This window comes from Anomaloglossus baeobatrachus, chromosome 7, assembly GCF_048569485.1.
Source record: "Anomaloglossus baeobatrachus isolate aAnoBae1 chromosome 7, aAnoBae1.hap1, whole genome shotgun sequence".
NCBI classification, from domain to species: Eukaryota; Metazoa; Chordata; class Amphibia; order Anura; family Aromobatidae; genus Anomaloglossus; species Anomaloglossus baeobatrachus.
This window is the reverse complement of record NC_134359.1, coordinates 291,117,678-291,130,177: the sequence shown is the minus strand read 5'-3', so window position 1 is coordinate 291,130,177 and position 12,500 is coordinate 291,117,678. Positions and strand designations below refer to the sequence as shown.

Genomic DNA, 12,500 nt, shown 5'->3' with positions numbered 1-12,500 from the left:
CTGGCCCTCGTCTACCATCTTCCTGATTCTGGTTCTTGTCAGGCTGCTGTGATTGGTTATTTTGTCCAGTTGGGTTTGGGAGAGCTGTGGCAGGGGTCCTGGTTCATCTGGCCCACGTATATATATCAGAGCTTTGTGGTGATGGGAGCTGGGATTGCTACTCTGTAGGTGAGCCTGAAATGATAGTGACCTCTTCAGAGCTGCTAGGTGTAGAGGGAATCTGCCCAGCTCAGCTCGACAGGCGCTGTTGGAGGTGCTTCGGTGGACCTGGAGAAGGCGCTTACAGAATTCCAGGTGGAATATTTCTGTTGGGCTGGAATCCCACCTTGACCAATCTGGGTAAGTGTGAGGGCCCCAGACTTCGCTGCCGTACAGGAGGATTGGGGCAATGGTGGAATCGAAGATTTTTAGCCAGACCCTCACTGGTGGCTTCAGATGATACAATTTCCTTCGGATGGCATTAAAGGTTTTGCAGGCCTTGTTTTTCAGGGTTTCTATGGCTTGTTTGAAGCTCCCTGACTGGTGAATTTCCAGGCCCAAGTAGGTGTATTTGTCTGTTCCTGTTAGAGTGCAGCCGTTTACGACAAATGAAGGATGCTGGTCAAATCTTCTTTTTCTCTTCTGGAACACCATGATGTTGGTTTTCTTTAGATTGATCGGTAGTGCCCATGTCACGGGCGGAGGAGGGGACGCTGCGCTCTCCCACTGCTTGGGTCCAGCTGCCGCTGCTGCTGCGGCCTGCTGCTGCTCGGTGGCTCGAGCGATGGTCCGGATCCCGGGGACTCGAGCGGCGCTCCTCGCCCGTGAGTGAAAGGGGTTTGGTTTTTTGGGATAGTTTATTGTCCGTGACGCCACCCACGGTTGTGGTGATTGTATGGACACCACCGCTGCTCTGTATGGGGATCCCGGGAGCGGTGACAGGGAGCAGCAAAGTTGTTAGGTCTCCCCTCCGTGGGCAGGGGGTGGTTGTCCCGGGGCCCAGTGATGAGTTGGAGGATGAGGGATGGCGGGGCCGGTGCAGGCCTCGGTGGGGTGCAGGGACGCGGGGACAGCGCTGTGCCTCACGGCACTGTTGTACTCACTCAGCCTGAGACGGTGACACAGTTCTCGGTAAAACACACGGTTTTACCGTCAAGACGGTTCCCACGGACGGCTGCTGTTGCTTTTCCCCGGTAGTTGACGGTGACGGTCCCTTTTCCTGCACCTAAGTCTATGTTGGTAGCGATGGGTTCCCACCGGTTACCCGCTCCCCGGCTTGGATATGTGCCGGAGGAGCCCCCTCTTTGCCCGCAGGCACTGGCCCTGAGAAACTGGTGCCTTGGCGGTGGCGGTGTCTCTCTCTAACGGTCGGACTGTTGCCTTCAATCAGGACTTGGTTGTTGGGAGACCCAGAGGTCCCCTTCACTGACGGATTTGGCAAATTCACGGCGACTCCTAGCCTTGCCGGGATCCGAAAGGCCCCTGCCAATGGTGCTGGCTTTCTCTTCGTATACCGCTCCGGTACCGCCGGGCCACCACCCGTCCACGGTCCTTTCGGCAACCTCCAAGTAGCCTCTCCTGCAGACAGTCACCGCCGTCTGCTGACCTTGCTGTCTCAGTCCGGGGCGCACACCCGGACCAACTTCAGGCTTTCTCAGCTATCACTTTTACTGTCACTACTCTCACTGTCCTCCTTCTCCTTCCTCTCTTGCTTCTCTACCACTTCACTGTTTACTCCTTCACCTCTCCTCTCTATCTCTCCCTAAACTGATCTGCCTGGTTTTCCCGCCTCCAAGGCTGTGAACTCCTCGGTGGGCGGAGCCAACCGCCTGGCCCACCCTCTGGTGTGGACATCAGCCCCTGGAGGAAGGCAACAAGGATTTTTGTGTAGCTTTGGTGTACCTATCCGGGGTGTAGGGTGTGATGGTGTTATGACCTGTGACCCCTGGCTTGCCCAGGGCGTCACATTCCTCCTTAGCAAAATGCAGACCGTCCGCGGGCTGCCCGTCCAACACCGGTTTTATTTTTTCTGTAAAAGATAAAAACATGACATACAAATAAAATAACTTCATCCCACATCGGGAGGTTCATTTCTTAAACGTTGCAAAACGGTAACATTTTAAACGGTGGTTGCTGCCGCTCTCTCCCACCCAAGTAACCTGGCCCTGATGCTGCCTCTAAGAAACAGGCAGCACCCCTTGACCCCAGTCCTGAACCAGTTACCCGAGCGGGATCTGTCCTTCCCCTCCAGAGGGTAGCCACCGGTTCCTGTGGTGGCTGGGCCCCAGCCTGCTCCACTGCGGGCCCTCCCTCCAACCTGCCTCTCCAGAGGCGGTAACGGTGCTGCAACAAACATATTTTATTTACAAGCCACTTAACGTTTGTGGTTGCCCTGCAAGTTCACGGGCTTGTCCATAGAGAGTTCCCTATGCAAAACATTGTGGATGGTCCCCACGGGGACAACGGTGCCGGCAACGGCCGGTTCCAATCACGGTAAACAATCAGGTTACTTTCTCGGTTCCATTTACTTATCATCATTTGCAAACTTTAAAACTTTCAAACTTTTAAACACACACACTGGTGGTCCCAACGGGGACGGTGCAACGGTGCTCCGCTGCCCTACTCAGAGTCCTCAGCATCACCTGAGGGAGGGGGCTCGGCGCTCACACGGGACTCCTGGCTGCCCCTTAACTTGGCATCCAGCGCGAACCACCCCCTCTCCCCACAGTGCTGGGTGTACTGGACCAAGTCGCCCGGCATCAAGTTCCGACCAGGGTGCTCCTCTGGCAGGTGAGCATTCACATCCCGCCGGGCTATAAACACTTCGGCCTCCAGGCCCGGTTCATAAATAAATCCATAGCCCTGGCGGACATCAAACCGCCTCACCTGCCCTTCATACAACGGCAACGGGCCCCGGACACGGAACGTTGCCTGACGGAGGTTCTCTTTTTCCCGGATTGCACGGGCCACCAACTCCACCTTCTTCCTTTCCCTCTCTTCAATCTCCAGGCCCAACGGTACCGGCTCCCTATCCCAGTACGGCGCTGCTGCGAGCTCCGGCGCACGGGTCGGGCCCCGCGGGACATTTTGGACGCTGCCCACTGTTAGGGATCTGGGCGGCAGGTCCCGCGGCTTCTTGGCCTTGGACGCCGCCTTGCAGCGACAACCCGGCGCAACCTCAGCCGAGGTGTGGGGGATGGGCACAGGGGCTTTCCGCGGTTGGGCCTTCGGCACGGAACGGGTTATCAGCTCCGGCTTGGGGGACTTCTCAGGGGATGCCTCCGGTTCAGACTTCGGGGCCTTCCATGGCAGTGTCGCGGGCGGAGGAGGGGACGCCGCGCTCTCCCACTGCTCGGGTCCGGCTGCCGCGGCTGCTGCGGCCTGCTGCTGCTCGGTGGCTCGAGCGATGGGCCGGATCCCGGGGACTCTAGCGGCGCTCCTTGCCCGTGAGTGAAAGGGGATTTTTGGGTGTGGGGATTGGTTATTGTCCGTGACGCCACCCACGGTTGTGGTGATTTGTTGACACCACCGCTGCTCTGTATGGGGATCCCGGGAAGGATGGTATGGAGCAGCCAGTTGTTGTGTTGCCCCTCCGTGGGTAGGGGTTGGTGATCCCGGGGCCCAGTGATGAGGTGGGAGATGCAGGGCTTGGTGGGCGCGGGGGCGCGGGGGCAGCGCTGTGCCTTGCGGCACTGTGGTACTCACTCAGCCTGAGACGTTGACACAGTTTTCGGTAAAACACACGGCTGGAAAGACGGTTCCCACAGACGGCTGCACTTGCTTTCCCCAGTAGGTGACGGTGACGGTCCCTCTGTCCTGCACCTAAGTTGATGATGGTTACGATGGGTTCCCACCGGTAACCCGCTCCCCGGCTTGGATATGGGCCGGAGGAGCCCTACTTTGCCCGCAGGCGCTGGCCCTGAGAAACTGGTGCCCTGGCGGTGGCGGTGTCTCTCCATAACGGTCGGACTGTTGCCTTCAATCAGGACTTGGTTGTTTGGAGACAGACGTCCCCTTCACTGACGGATTTGGCAAATTTCACGGCGACTCCTAGCCTTGCCGGGATCCGAAAGGCCCCTGCCCTGGTGCTGACTGTTCTTCGTATACTGCTCCAGACCGCCGGGTCACTACCCGTCCGTGATCCTTCCAGCAACCTCCGAGCAGTCACCCCTGCAGACAATCACCGCCGTCTGCTGACCTTGCTGTCACAGTCCGGGACACACACCCGGACCAACTTCAGGCTTTACTACTGTCACTTCAGCTTCTCTCTTTAGCTCCACTACTACTTCCTTCTACTTTCAACTCTAACTTGAACTCCACTGTTTACTCCTTCCACATCCTCCTCCAAACTCTATCTCTCTTCCTCACTCAAGCTCTGCCTGAGCTAAACTGCCTGGTTCCTCCCGCCTCCAGGGCCATGAACTCCTCGGTGGGCGGAGCCAACCGCCTGGCCCACCCCCTGGTGTGAACATCAGCCCCTGGAGGAAGGCAACAAGGATTTTGGTAGCCTTGATGTTCCTAACTGGGGTGTAGGGTGTGGTGGTGTGATGACCTGTGACCCCTGGCTTGCCCAGGGCGTCACAGCAGCACTTCCGGTTTGCTACGGGCTCCGGCTACAGGTCGGCCCGCCGGGGCGGGCATGCTGGGTATCGCTACCGGTTGCGGTGGCAGCGGGCCTAGTGGCAGGGTCACGGCTTCCGAGACGGGTGGCGAGGGAGGTAACAGGGCGAGAGGGTTTAGACCGGGTCCCGCAGCCGCGATGACCGGCCCTTCAAGGGCATCGGGGCGTGGGTCACTCACCCTCCCCTCCTCAGCTTCCTCCTCGCATCTCCGCACGGTTGCTATGACATCCGCCATGTCGGTCTCCCACTCCTCCATGAGGAGCTGCATCTTGACCTGCAGCCTCTGGTAGAGCTGCGCGGTCCGGATCTCCACCCACGCCGCGGTTCCCGGCGCGGGGGCTATGGTGCTTTGGGACGGCATCCACATGCTGCTGGCGACTTCTTCCAGGAACAGGGTGGCTGCAGAGTCTTGGCGTCCCTGCTTTTATAGCTGCGGCTACATGCACTCAGTCGCCATCTCGTCCCCCTTAGCCTCTTTTCGGCCCCTCCTCTATCGGGGCGGGGTTTTGGCCTTCGCGACTCTGCTACTCGAGAAGACGCTCGAGCGGGAACTCTTCGCGCCAAAGATGGCGGCTTCTGGAATTTTCCGGCCCGGACACCTCCGGCGGTCACAAGGCGCACCTCTACCCAACGGCAGAGCGGTAAGATCCTGTTCGTGACGCCAAGTTGTCGCGAGCGGAGGAGGGAACGCTGCGCTCTCCCACTGCTCGGGTCCGGCTGACGCTGCTGCTGCGGCCTGCTGCTGCTTGGTGGCTCGAGCGATGGGCCGGATCCCGGGGACTCGAGCGGCGCTCCTCGCCCGTGAGTGAAAGGGGTTTGGTTTTTTGGGATAGTTTATTGTCCGTGACGCCACCCACGGTTGTGGTGATTGTATGGACACCACCGCTGCTCTGTATGGGAATCCCGGGAGTGGTGACAGGGAGCAGCAAAGTTGTTAGTTCTCCCCTCCGTGGGTAGGGGGTGGTTGTCCCGGGGCCCAGTGATGAGTTGGAGGATGAGGGATGGCGGGGCCGGTGCAGGCCTCGGTGGGGTGCAGGGACGCGGGGGCAGCGCTGTGCCTCACGGCACTGTGGTACTCACTCAGCCTGAGACGGTGACACAATTCTCGGTAAAACACACGGCTGGAAAGACGGTTCCCACGGACGGCTGCTGTTGCTTTTCCCCGGTAGTTGACGGTGATGGTCCCTTTTCCGGCACCTAAGTCTATGTTGGTAGCGATGGGTTCCCACCGGTTACCCGCTCCCCGGCTTGGATATGTGCCAGTAGGAGCCCCCTCTTTTCCCGCAGGCGCTGGCCCTGAGAAACTGGTGCCTTGGCGGTGGCGGTGTCTCTCTCTAACGGTCGGACTGTTGCCTTCAATCGGGACTTGGTTGTTGGGAGACCCAGAGGTCCCCTTCACTGACGGATTTGGCAAGTTCACGGCGACTCCTAGCCTTGCCGGGATCCGAAAGGCCCCTGCCAATGGTGCTGGCTTCTCTTCGTATACCGCTCCGGTACCGCTGGGCCACCACCCATCCACGGTCCTTTCGGCAACCTCCAAGTAGCCTCTCCTGCAGACAGTCACCGCCGTCTGCTGACCTTGCTGTCTCAGTCCGGGCCACACACCCGGACCAACCTCAGGCTTTCTCAGCTGTCACTTTTACTGTCACTACTCTCACTGTCCTCCTTCTCCTTCCACTCTTGCTTCTCTACCACTTCACTGTTTACTCCTTCACCTCTCCTCTCTATCTCTCCCTAAACTGATCTGCCTGGTTTTCCCGCCTCCAGGGCTGTGAACTCCTCGGTGGGCGGAGCCAACCGCCTGGCCCACCCTCTGGTGTGGACATCAGCCCCTGGAGGAAGGCAGCAAGGATTTTTGTGTAGCTTTGGTGTACCTATCCGGGGTGTAGGGTGTGATGGTGTTATGACCTGTGACCCCTGGCTTGCCCAGGGCGTCACACCAATGTGGAGCTGAATTTCTCCAAGATTTGTAGGTTGTCTTGGAGACCTTCCTCGGTTGGTGACACCAGCAGTAGGTCATCTGCATAGAGCAGGAATTTCACCTGGGCGTCATGGAGTGTGAGACCTGGAGCAGTTGAAGATTCTAGAGCAGTAGCCGCTCATTGATGTAAATATTGAAGAGCGTTGGACTTAGGCTGCAGCCTTGTCTGACTCCTCGGCTCTGCTGGAAATAAGCCGTTCTTCTACCGTTCACACTCAAACTGCAGAGGTTCTCGGTGTAGGAGCTTTTGATTACATCGTAGGTGTTTCCTCCTATTCCGCTCTCCAGCAGTTTCAAGAACAAGCCCGAGTGCCACACTGAGTCAAAGGCCTTTTTAAAGTCTACAAAGCAAGTGTATATCTTCCCATGCTTTGTATTGTGGATGTGGCTCTGAATGAGACTGTGCAGGGTGTAGATGTGGTCCGTGGTGCGGTGGTTTGGCACGAACCCTGCTTGGCTTTTGCTCAGGACATTGTGCTCGATAAGGAAACTGATGATCCTTTTGTTTAGGATGCTGTTGAACAGTTTTCCCAAGTTACTGCTGACACATATGCCTCTGTAGTTGGCAGGGTCATACCTGTCCCCACTCTTGTGGATCGGTGTAATGAGTCCTTGGTTCCAGGTACGAGGGAAGTAGCCAGCACTCAGCACAATGTTGAACAGTTTAACCATTGCAGCTTGAATTTTTATCTATCTATCCCTCTATCTATCTATTCCTCTATCTATCCCTCTATCTATCCCTTTATCTATCCCTCTATATCTATCTATCTATCTATCTATCCCTTTATCTATCCCTCTATCTATCTATCTATCCCTTTATCTATCCCTCTATCTATCTATCTATCCCTCTATCTATCTATCTATCTATCTATCTATCTATCCCTCTATCTATCTATCTATGTATCTATCTATCCATCTATCTATCTATCCCTCTATCTATCTATCTATCTATCTATCTATCCCTCTATCTATCCCGCTATCTATCTATCCCTCTATCTATCTATCTATCTATCCCTCTATCTATCTATCTATCCCTCTATCTATCTATCTATCTATCTATCCCTCTATCTATCTATCTATCTATCTATCCCTCTATCTATCTATCTATCTATCTATCCCTCTATCTATCTATCTATCTATCTATCCCTCTATCTATCTATCTATCCCTCTATCTATCTATCTATCTATCTATCTATCCCTCTATCTATCTATCTATCCCTCTATCTATCCCTCTATCTATCTATCTATCCCTCTATCTATCTATCTATCTATCTATCTATCTATCTATCTATCCCTCTATCTATCCCTCTATCTATCTATCTATCCCTCTATCTATCTATCTATCTATCTATCTATCCCTCTATCTATCTATCTATCTATCTATCTATCCCTCTATCTATCTATCTATCTATCCCTCTATCTATCTATCTATCTATCTATCTATCCCTCTATCTATCTATCTATCTATCTATCTATCTATCCATCCCTCTATCTATCCCTCTATCTATCCCTCTATCTATCCCTCTATCTATCTCTCTCTATCTATTCTATTCTCCACTTTTTCATTTTCCAGTTTATTCTTCTATGATTCCGTGGTAATCTATCGGGCTGTTTATCTTTATTATCCGGATCACCCGGTATAATATCATGTATGTGTCTTTGCTCTCCAGGAGACACTGCATGGTCTGTATTGTCGGAGAGGAGGACTTTGGAACCATTTTGTTGGCTGCACAAGGGATGAGGCGACATTGCTTCTGTAAATACTTTATATTGTTCCGACAATCGATCTCCTCTCAATCAATTCATCGACCAAAGAAGCAAAGAAATAAGAACAATACAAGAAATTACTTACTTCCACAATCCGTCACCGCAATGGTCTCCAAACTTTGGGCCATTTCCACCCCAACATTAGACCTTTAAGAAATGATTAATAATATGAACAAAAAAAAATAATAAACTATTGTTAAAATACAAATAAAAATATTGTGAAATTTTTCCCCAGTGGCCTCCCAGCTGTAGCTTTCCAAAATTTAATGGATCACGTCATGAGAATATTGGGTCGAGGCTCTATTTTTGGTAAGATCCAGGCCATCTGGTCTTAAAGGTTGAAGCTTTGAAGAGCAGGAGTAGAGGGGCTTCATTCTTTATAGACCACCCTTTCACAAGCAGATGAATTGTCCCATGGAACAATTGGGCAATGATTAGACCATATACCGTACATTACATCAGAGGTCTTTACATGACAAACCATACATTACATCAGAATCAGAAACTGCTCAAAGAGGTCTTTACATGACAAACCACACTTGGCTTGGCTTCTTCTGGCCAGCTGGTTGGGTTTGGATGAGTATTTCATTGGTGCAATTGCTCTGAAAGATATCACACAGAAGAATAGAAGATTTTAGATCATACCTTTTGAATAGTGACCTTTCCCCTGCTGTAAGGTAGGGACACGCGTAGGTCCACAGCCCTCATGTCATTCAGACATTCACACGGAAAGTTCTGAGGCTTGATACAGTAGAAGACTTCATCGTCAAGCTCATCTCTGTACTCGCAAACCTTTTCGTCTGTCTTTAGCTGGAAACCGCAGGTCGAGATAGCATCCTTGCCTTGGTATACATATCTTCCTTGGAAACCAAGAACCCCAAGACTAGCATGTCGTGCCCTCCAGAGGGCGGCAATTGCTTCGCTGGGGGTGCCAAAGTCGAATGGAAACCTTGGCTTGGCCCACCATCAACCCATCGTAATGGAAAATGGATATGGTAAGATCCATTTTTAAAGTCCTCCACTCTACCAAGACACAGTAGCTGCAAGAGTTGGGGAAAAAGAGTCTTGATCTTATGAAGTCTCCTCCGTAGGTCTTCCTGATGCCCTCATGATCGTACATATCAACTTGTACCACAAGGGTCTTCACCGAGACAGTACTTTTCCTTTTTGTTGACTATGGACACCTTACCGTTCTTCCCCCACTTGTGCTGCTCTTAAAGTCTTTGAAGGTAATATTTGGAATGATATTTTGGATCTTCTCAAAGACTGAATTAATTTCTGATTGAAGATCCAAATTTCTCACTTCAGTCGTTGTTGCATTCGGTTCAATCTCGTTAGATCTGAGACAGTTTTCGATCATATATTTAAGGGAATCCCTACAAATTTGAAAGAGAAAAAAGCTTATATACTATGAGACTGAAGTTGTCATGGTCATTTGGTTTAGGGTATACACTGCTCGATTGACCTATTGCATGCAGATCAAGGTACGAGGGAGGAAACACAATGGGGTTTATGTGCTCGAGGTGCCACCATTAATACCTGATGTTGAGAAAACCCAATATGGGGACCAATGTAGAGTTACACCAATGTACCTCTCCTCCATAGACAGTTTTGTCATCTGTCTATTTTTGGCCCAAATGTATGTGTTGCAGTAGAAAATGGGACTTTGAGACCTAGTGTTCATATCACCTAATATAGGACCAACTTGTTGGCCAAAGCTACCAGTAGAGCTGGGTATTATGTCTTGTACAGGACAAAATTGGGGCTGATTTCAATCTTGAATGAAAAAGACGTTAAGCCCTAGGGTTGTCTCTGTGCCGTGTAAGACCAACTTGGTTTCCAAAATTATCAGTGAAGGTGAACGTTTTCTTTATTAACAGTTTGGAGGGCAGATGTCAACCTCATGGGATTATTTTCTGTGTGGACTATTAAAGGAGGACAGGCAAAGGTCTTTCACTTTGGTGATGGCTTATTTCCCTTGAAAACAAAGTATGTGGCTATTCAAAATGTCCATTGTTTTTTTACTCCCAACCAGGGGAGTAACAATCACAGTCACAGATGTCGCAACCAGAGTGGCCTGGCTGATCTCACCACCTGTTTCAGCTGGATGTGGTTCAATGGCTCACATCCAGCTGAAATGCATTGCGGCACATAGACCTGTTTGGTCCTTGCACTGCACAATACAAAGTTATCAGACAAATAGTAGTTGGCAGCTGACATCGGTGTGCACGTGATTTGAGGGTGCATGACCAGTGACCTCATGGGCCCATGCTCATGCACTACCAATGTCAGCTGCCGGCCTAGTGCGTGTTGGCTAAAGAGGACACCCACACGACATGGTAGTGGAGGGAGATAAGCAGAATGTTTGGAGTTCTGGGGGGGATTTTTTTATTTTTCTAGAGACAGAACAGGGGACTATATATATCAGGAAGAGACCTAGGATAGGGACATATATACCACGGATTGGTGGACAGATATACCAGGATGGGGACACATTTATACCAGGATGGGTGGACAGATATAACAGGATGGGCCACATATACCACCAGGATGGGGGAGAGATATACCAAGATGGGCCCACATATGTACAGAGGATGGGTGGACAGATATACCAGGATGGTGCCCCATACATATACCAGGATTGGGGGACAGATATACCAGGATGTCACCACATACTCGTATATACCAGGATGGGGGACAGATATACCAGAATGGGCCACATATATACCCAGGATGGGGGGACAGATATACCAGGACAGGGGACAGATATACCAGGATTGGCCACATATAATACCAGGATGGGGGGGCTGATTTACCAGGATGTGACAACATATATACTACCAAGATGAGGACATATAATACCAGGATGTGGGATAGCAAAAAAAAAAGAAAGTTATCAGCTCACCAATGCATATAGAAAGTCTATTTTTTAATGTGCAATGCCGTGCATCCTATATAATATGGATTGCACAATGTTCAGGATGCCATATATACACACATGGGTGGTATTGCAATTTATGTAGGACTGGATAGTACAAGTTTTCTCTATATTGCTGGTAGATTACTGTGTTTTATGGATAAATTTGCATAAACTGCACTCCTTTACTGCACAATTATATGAGTCTTTGAATTGTAACCAGGGCGGTTAAGACCTGGGAGAAACAAGGTTACCTATATTTTTATATTTTATTGCATGACATCCACAACACCTTTGCACAGCATTTTAGACATTATTCTATTCTCATATAGTATAAGAATAGATTGAAAAGGGTCATAATCTCACAAAACTCAGCACTGGGAGTGGAAAAGGTGAGAGATTCACCTGTAAAAAAATTTTTATTAATATTTTTGTTATTATGGCTTGATTCAACATGGATGATTAATAAGTACTAGAAGTTGTGACTTTTGTTGGGGATGTGTTGGGTTCTATTTAAAAAGGATGGTTTGTATCAACATGATTTTTTCAGTAATCAGCAGGGAAATATCTAGATTGATATATACCAGATAAGTAACACACTACATCTATATATATCTCCCATACTTTTTTTATTGAAGAAAGAACTGGGTTGTTACAATAAGAAATGACTTTAAGAATACATATTATGTTTGTGGACTTGATTTTGAATTTTAAATGTAAGTAACATATATCACCCAAGTCATGGAATTTAACTAATATTTCAGAGAGTGTAACCATTAAGCTTTGTTTACGTTATTTCCAAGGACACCTGAAAGTATATACACTACAGTTCAAAAGTTTGGTCTCCTCCAGACACAATTTTGTCTTTTTCCATGAAAAATCATTCTTTTAATTTATAAAATGTGTTGCCATAATGAATAGAACAATATCGTCCAGACACAGTGACGAGGTATAGAAATAAATGATTTTTACTTGAAATAATAATTTTCTCTTCAGACTTTGCTTTCGGCACAGATCGCTCCTTTGCAGCAAATTTTAGCTTTGCAGAGCTTTGGCATTCTAGCTGTTAATTTGCGGAGGTAATCTGGAGATATTTCCCCCCCACATGCTTCCCCCCCTCCCACAAGTTGGACTTGGTTGATGGGACCCTTTTTGGCACCATACGGTGAAGCTGCTTCCCCACAACAGTCTCTATAGGGTTGAGATCTGGCTGACTGGGCCGGCCGCTCCATTA

At 50.2% G+C, this 12,500-nt stretch overlaps 1 pseudogene; it reads right to left on the bottom strand.

The window, feature by feature from the left end:
• LOC142246422 (NXPE family member 2-like) overlaps nucleotides 1–9,719 on the bottom strand; it is a 16,293-nt pseudogene extending 6,574 nt beyond the window's left edge.
• Nucleotides 9,720–12,500: the final 2,781 nt, after the last annotated feature.